This window comes from Triticum dicoccoides, chromosome 5B (genome assembly GCF_002162155.2).
Source record: "Triticum dicoccoides isolate Atlit2015 ecotype Zavitan chromosome 5B, WEW_v2.0, whole genome shotgun sequence".
NCBI lineage: Eukaryota > Viridiplantae > Streptophyta > Magnoliopsida > Poales > Poaceae > Triticum > Triticum dicoccoides.
This window is the reverse complement of record NC_041389.1, coordinates 567,984,208-567,991,566: the sequence shown is the minus strand read 5'-3', so window position 1 is coordinate 567,991,566 and position 7,359 is coordinate 567,984,208.

Below are 7,359 nucleotides of genomic sequence, written 5' to 3'. Positions count from 1 at the left end.
CGGCGGGCCGCGGCCGCGGGGACGACGGTGGCGGACAGGTGGCGGATCCGGATTGGGCAGGGGCGGCGGCGGACATGTCCGGGCAGCCGGGGAGATGTGTCCGGCAGCGCAGAGGAAGGGGAGGCTAGGGTAGGGATGGCAATGGGTACCCATTACCCATGTACCCTGTGGGTAAAAACTCTATTAGGGTAAGGGTATGGAACAAAAAATTACCCATGGGTACTTAAATGGGAAAATATCATACCCATCGGGTAGAGAGGGTACGGGTATGGGATCGTGTAACCCATACCCACGTACCCATGTACCCATCTAAAATGTTGATAGGTGGGTTTCCGTTAATATCCCAATGTATTCATTTCCCCTTCTAAGCACGCTAGGTAAAAACTCTAACGTGTATTCAAATTATTTCTATAATTTATCATGATTTCGTGAACTTAAAGTGTATGCATGTGTTGTTATTTATGATTATGTGTTGTTGTTTAACATTTTTATATGTCACTTTATATGCAAGTACTTTTGTTTATGAGAATATGTTGTTGTTACAATATGTTGTTGTACATTGTTGTTTAAGATGTGTTGCTATTAATAATTTATGATTATATGTTGCTTTTTACAACTATTTTCTACTCAATTGATGTGTTGTAAACGCGGGTATTTTTACCCGCGGGTACCCATATACCCTGTCGGGTGCCGGGTACGGGAAAAATTTGTACCCTTGACGGGTATGGGTATGGGTGATGGGTAAACTCACGGCGGACGGGTAAGGGTATGGGGTAGCTCCACCCGTACCCATACCTTGCGGGTGCCATCCCTAGGCTAGGGTTGGACTGCGGGATTTTCGGAGGGGATCACATATTTATAGCTAGAGGGAGCTAGGAGAGTCCAAATGAGGAGCGGTTTTCGTCCACGCGATCGTGATCGAACGACCAAGAGCATGGAGGGGGTTTGGATGGGGTTTGGATGGGTTTTGGAATGACCAAGAGCATGGCTAGGGTTGGACTGCGGGATTTTCGGAGGGGATCACATATTTATAGCTAGAGGGAGCTAGGAGAGTCCAAATGAGGAGCGGTTTTCGTCCACGCGATCGTGATCGAACGACCAAGAGCATGGAGGGGGTTTGGATGGGTTTTGGGCCACTTTGAAGGGGTGTTGGCCTGCAAGACAAAAGGGGCTTTTACGGTTACCCGGTTAACCTACGGAGTATCAAACGACCTCCAAATGGCACGAAACTTGACAGGCGGTCTACCGGTGCTATACCAAGGCCGCTTGGCAAACCTCGGTCCACTTCGAGAAAGTTTAACACCCGCTCACAACAAGAGACAAAAGGGGGACGCCGGAGGACATAGGAGTGCCGGATTGCAAAACGGACAACGGGGAAAAAGCTCGGATGCATGAGACGAACACGTATGCAAAATGAGATGCACATGATGACATGGCAAAATGCAAGACGCAAGCAAATGACATGGCAACGGCGGCGAATAACTGGCAGACACCTAGCGCATCGAATCCGGGGCGTTACGACACTCCTCCACTAACAAGAGATCTCGTCCCGAGATCTTAGAACCGAGACGGAAGGGAAAATGGATGAGGTGAAACAAGAACTCAAGAGAAGAAGCAAAGAATCGAGAGCACTCAAGAAGAAGAGAGGAACACCGAGAATGATGTGAATCGAAAGCTCACGGAATCAGATAGACTATGAAACCACTCCGGTTAGAACGAGATATGAAAAGAATAAGACTGAAAGGATTTAGACAACGCTCCGGCTGAAGATGGAAGGAAAAGAACATGAACTTGAGAGGATGGAATGATACTTGATGAACTCTTGCAGAATGAATTAAATCATGAAGAACCACCATGAAGAACTCCGGTAACAAAAGAATGACGAGATAAAATTGAAGGATGAAAGAAGTAGATTAAAGCCTTGCGGTGATTTAGATGGAGGTTCCGACGAAATGACCGAGTAATTTGAACTCCGGAAAAGAAAAAATGAGAACACTTGGAACTAGAATTTATTCATTAAGAACAAACTCCGAAGAAAAGGATTACTCACTTGGATGAAATAAGAATAAGATTTATTGTATGCTTATCCTTCATCAAATTAAATTGAAGACAAGCAATGGATTTTGCATACTACTTATTCTTCTTGAAAAGGATTAAGGGGAATATAGCACAAAACTTGAGAAAGTCTTCATGAACCACCGGTATGATTGAAAGAACGAATGGATTAATATGATAAACAAGGAAAAGAATCTTGAACAAACCACCGTAAGAATTTGGAAATGACTGATGAAAGAGAATGAGTCACCGGGAAGAATTAGAAGAACCAATATGCTAGAGGGGATATAGATGCAAAAGAACAAAGAGATCATGAGCTGATTAAAGAACACTTGAACGAAGCACCGGGGTAAATAGAGAACGATAACTGGAATGATGGCCTCCGGTGAAAGAAACGGGAAAACAACTACTGACATAATCCGGATGGGTAAGTAAAGAACATCAGACAAATGGAATAAATCGAGAGGATAATATGAAGGTAGAACCACGAATCTTCGAGATAACACACAAAAATTAGAGGAAAAACTGTTCTTCGGTCTTGAAATGACGATGGAAAACACCACCAAAATTACTGATATACTCCGGGAGAATGAAAAGCAGAGAGGTCGAGCCAACAATGAAAGAATTTGAAAGCGATCTTGGAGAAGGCATGTGACTGATGGAATCCATTCTTACGTCACACTTGAAAAGAATTGAGAATAACTCCGGGGGAATCATAAGAGTCAGGTAAGATCCTGGGAAAAGACCTGTGGGTTAGGGCCCACTGAAGAGAAAACACCGTTGGCAAGGATTGTTGAAGAGATAGATGATGCACCAAAATGATTGAAATATTTGAATGAGGTGACAACCTCGAATTAATTCGAACACAGACGAATCTCCTGAGATGTCTTCCGAACTCCGGAATGATAAACTGGCGAGAGGCGAACGAGCAAGGGGAAAACATTTGAGCCGAGGGAAGAATATAATCACTACCAAAAAAACATGAATTGCGTCCACCGGAAAAGAAAAAGAGATGAAGAATGACGAACGAGGCGAGAATTCACCGATTGAAATGATTGAGGGAAGACTGAAGAGGCTCCACACGAATGGAATTGATGCTCGAAAACAGACTCAGGCTCCGGTAAGAAGAGGGTGGGAGGGCGGGAAAACAAAGGAAACTGGATGGGAGAACCAACTAATATCTTGAAGAGAAAACACCGGTTAAAATCATTGAGGAAAGAAAGCAAAGACTTCCCACGAGTAGGATGGATACTCAATTATGGACTCCGGTTTCGAGAGGAAGAAGGGTGGGCGGGTGGGAAAAGAAAAGAACTGAGGATTGAACTTGGCAACGATGAAGAGGCTCGAGTCAACTTGACGAGAAATGCACCAGATGAAAAGAGAAGAGAACCAACGACCGGAAAACCAACTGCGTGAACCTGAAGAAAAATTTGAAGGGGAAGAGGAGTAATTCAAAACACCTACGTCAAGATTCCTTACCAGAGCGACGAAGAGGCAGAGGAGTAAAAAGAATTCCTACACTCTGATATAACTAGATTCCGAAAAACAGTTTTCTTCTAGACTCGACAACGGCCAAACTGCACGATCAATCAAGGGGGCTCCTAAGGTCGGTAAAGGCTCTGATACCAACTTGTCACGCCCAATATGCGACCCTATCCAAAAGGAACTCGAAGGTCCCACCAAGGATAGACCCGCATATTGAAACGCTTTTGCAAGGTGGATATCATTACATCAACATTACATAATAGATGGGGATACATACAAGGGGCATACAATGCCACACGAATACAACATCACAATACATCAGAGCACCATCCGACTACGGATGAAACACAAACAGAAACTCAAACGACATCCACCCTGCTAGCCCAGGCTGCCGACCTGTAACCTATCCCCTGATCGAAGAAGAAGCAGAAGAAGAACTCCAAAACAAGCAAACATCGCTCTCGCGTCATGATCATCGCAAAACCTGTACCTGCAACTGTTGTTGTAGTAATCTGTGAGCCACGAGGACTCAGCAATCCCATTACCATGGGTATCAATACTAGCAAAGCTTGATAGGTAAGGAAGGGGGTAAAGTGGTGAGGTTGCAGCAACGACTAAGCATAGTATGGTGGCTAGCATACGCAAATAAGAGCGAGAAGAGAAACAAAGGAACGGTCGTGAAGCTAGCAATGATCAAGAGGTGATCCTGAACACCTACTTACGTCAAACATAACCCAAAAACCGTGTTCACTTCTCGGACTCCGCCGAAAAGAGACCATCACGGCTACACACACGGTTGATGCATTTTAAAACGGATCTGGTGTCAAGTTATCTACAACCGGACATTAACAAATTCCCATCTGCCCATAACCGCGGGCACGGCTTTCGAAAGTTTATACCCTGCAGGGTTGTCCCAACTTATCCCATGATAAGCTCTCGCGATCAATGAAGGATATACCTTCTCCCAGGAAGACCCGATCAGTCTCGGAATCCCGGTTTACAAGACATTTCGACAATGGTAAAACAAGACCAGCAAGATGGCCCGATGCGCCGACAATCCCGATAGGAGCTGCAGATATCTCGTTCTCAGGGCAACACCGGATAAGCTAAGCGTATAGGTATCGACGTAACCCAAGTTGCCAAGGGATGGTCCCGCATGGTGCTCTAGTTTGGACCAACACTTAGACAAGCATTGGCCCGGGGGGGCTATAATAAAGATGACCCTTGGGTTAATTACTCCCAAGGGAAATGTAGGTGGTGGTGAGGCAAATGGTAAAACCAAGGTTGGGCCTTGCTGGAGGAGTTTTATTCAAAGCGAACTGTCAAGGGGTTCCCATAAATCACCCGACCGCGTAAGGAATGCAAAATCCGGAAACATAACACCGGTATGACAGAAACTAGGGCGGCAAGAGTGGAACAAAACACCAGGCATAAGGCCGAGTCTTCCACCCTTTACCAAATATATAGATGCGTTAATTAAATAAGAGATATTGTGATATCCCAACATAATCCTGTCCACCATGGAGCAGTCTTCAACTTCACCTCCAACTAACAACGCTATAAGAGGGGCTGAGCAAAGCAGTAACATAGCCAATCGATGGTTTGCTAGGAGGGAAGTCAAAGGTTAGAGGTTCATGGCAATCTGGGAGGCTTGATGAGCAAAAGATAGGTGACGCAGCATAGCGATAGAACGAAGCAACTAGCATAGCAATGATAGTAGTGAGATCCAGGGTAGCGGTCATCTTGCCTGAAATCCCGCAAGGAAGAAGAACGAGTCCATGAAGAAGATGAAGCCACAAAGACGAACCAAGCGTAGACGAACGAATCCTCACGATCGCAACGAAACAGGAACTATCGAGAAGAAGCACACAACATAGTAAACACACCACACATGAACAAGGCATGATGCTCAACAAGCATGATGCATGACAAAGCTACATGAAGCTACTCATGGCAAGAGATGATGCAAACAAGAGCAACTCATCAAAGCAAGTTTAAATGAGGCCGGGAACAACATATAACAATTCCGGTAAGTCCTCATATGCAAATTTCGAAGTTGGTCCAGATCTGAATAAACCTTATGTTCAAGTTGTTAAACAACAAGTTAAGATGCACCAAGATGATCTACATGGGATTCTAGTCAAGTTACATATAAAGTTCATTAGATTCGGAGCTACGACCTAGAAGATATGAGCGAAACAAGTTAACCATGGCATTGATGCAAAATGCATCCAAACATCAAGCAAACACACCAAAACAAGGATGCAACATGATAATATGAAGCTACATGCAAAAACAAGCAAGTTTCATATAGAGCACACTCAAAACGGAGCAACGGTTCAACACATACACTCTATACAAGATATGACAACAATCTGTCCATAACAGCAACTAGGCATATTGCAAGCATCAAAACAATATGCTACAGCACCTCAATATGAAATCAAAAGGCATGGTCATGATGTACAGGTAAAGCATAACAAAACATGAACACTGAGCTATCTCCAGAAATCAGTAGAACATGCTCAAACACACATGACAAGATTGCAAATAATAACAGTTTCAGACTTATTAGGAAATAACATCAGGTTGCAATGTTTAGAGCTATCAAACAACATGTTACAGGAACTTATCATGGCAAACAAAGGCATGGCATGAATCTACTAATTGCATAGAACAAAAGTCCTTTACTGACCATGAGCCAAAAGGGCACATAAAATATGATGGCACCCATGTAAACATGGCAAATTATATGACAGATTCAAACATGGCAGGAACAACAATAAGTAGGCATGTTGGTGAGCTTGAACCACTCACTACAGAGCAATACATGGCATGGCAAGGCAACCAGCAGCAAGAAGACATGTTTATGAAGCTAACCATGGCAAGAGCAAGTTCGTATGGTGCATGGATAACTAACAACAATCATGGAAACATTGAACTTCAAGTTAACAGGCTGACAGCAACATCATTTAGCAACTTTGGAGCAAGATATGAACAATCTACAGCAAGCCATAAATGCAACCAGGGGCATGGATGGATAGCTCATAACCATATGTACAAAACATCCTTACTTAAGTATCTCAAAATAAGCATGGATCTCTCTGTAGCATCAAGTTTACATGGCATAAAAATAACAGCAGAACAGGGACTGAAATCAACAACATCACAAGGCCTAGTTTACATGCTTGTGCTAGTCACCAAATTGATCACAAAAATACATGGCATACACCCCTGTAAAGATGCATGGCATAGATTAAAACATATGTAGGGCTCAAGTTCATAAGATGCACACATCAATCATGGCAAAAATGACAAATGAGCAAGTTATAACAGTTTCAGCAGATTAACAACAACATGCACTCTTGCAACGATGATTCAGGCATCAAGATGAGCCCAAATGAACATGATGCACTGGAAAGAAATGAAGTACTCGTTGAGACGAACAATTTGACATATTACACGCACGAAACGGAGCAGTATGCAGCAAGTTATGATGCGTTGAATATGGCATGAAAATATGCAGATCCGGGGACTTAGGAATTTCGGGCTCAACCTCTAGCTTGCACGGATATCGAGGCAGTGGCGGATCTGGACGGAGCTTCGCCGGAGATGGAGAGGAAGGGCCCGGGGCGACCTCCTCCGACCGGATCTCGCCGGATCCGGCGCGGGGCGGCGCGGGGACGGCGGTGGAGGGGCTCGGGAGGCGCGGCGGAGGGGCGTCAGACGGCGGGGCAGCGTGGTGGAGGCGGATGGAGGCGGCGACCGGCTTGCTCCGGCGAGCCAGATGGGCTCCGGCGACGCGGGGCACCCGGGCGC